Source organism: Apis dorsata, unplaced genomic scaffold (assembly GCF_000469605.1).
Source record: "Apis dorsata unplaced genomic scaffold, Apis dorsata 1.3 scaffold_1098, whole genome shotgun sequence".
Classification (NCBI taxonomy): Eukaryota; Metazoa; Arthropoda; class Insecta; order Hymenoptera; family Apidae; genus Apis; species Apis dorsata.
The window spans coordinates 1-692 of record NW_006264196.1 but is presented as its reverse complement, the minus strand read 5'-3'; positions in this window follow the sequence as shown (position 1 = coordinate 692).

The window sequence follows — 692 nt, the reverse complement described above, 5'->3', positions numbered from 1 at the left end:
TTTAAATTTTATATTTAAATTTAAATAGAAATATTAAAAGAATAAATAATATATTTAAAATATAATTAATTATAGAAATAATTATCATAATATATTATCATTAATAAATTTTGTCATTATTACTAGTAGTATTATAGAAAAAATACACTATAATTAAAACATTATTAATTACAAAACATAAACATTATTAATATTGCTTACTAAAAATATAAAAAAATATAAAAATAATATTTTTATCATATTATTTATATTAATATATTTTAAATTATGGTTATTTTATATTGAATATATGAAAGCACTATTTTTATATTTACCATTGTTCAGATTTATCTTGAACTTTATCAACCCAAGTTGGAGAAGCTTTCATGATTAACACGAAAGATATTTTTACTTTACTTTTTAAGAAATTGTCATTATTTTTCTATAAAAGTTTATTTTCATGGTTTCCACGGAAACTATTAAAATGGCGACACCTATAAAGATCATAAAATTTTCATTTACTTTCATATTGTATAAAAAAAAAAAGTAATGTAAAAAAATTAATTCAAAACGATATTAATTAATTAAAAAAATAAAACAAAATATTATACATATTTTAAATATATGTTATTTTATATGTATTATTTTATATTTTATATATTTATCTTTTATTAAATAAAAAATTTAATAAAAGATAAATATATAAAATATAA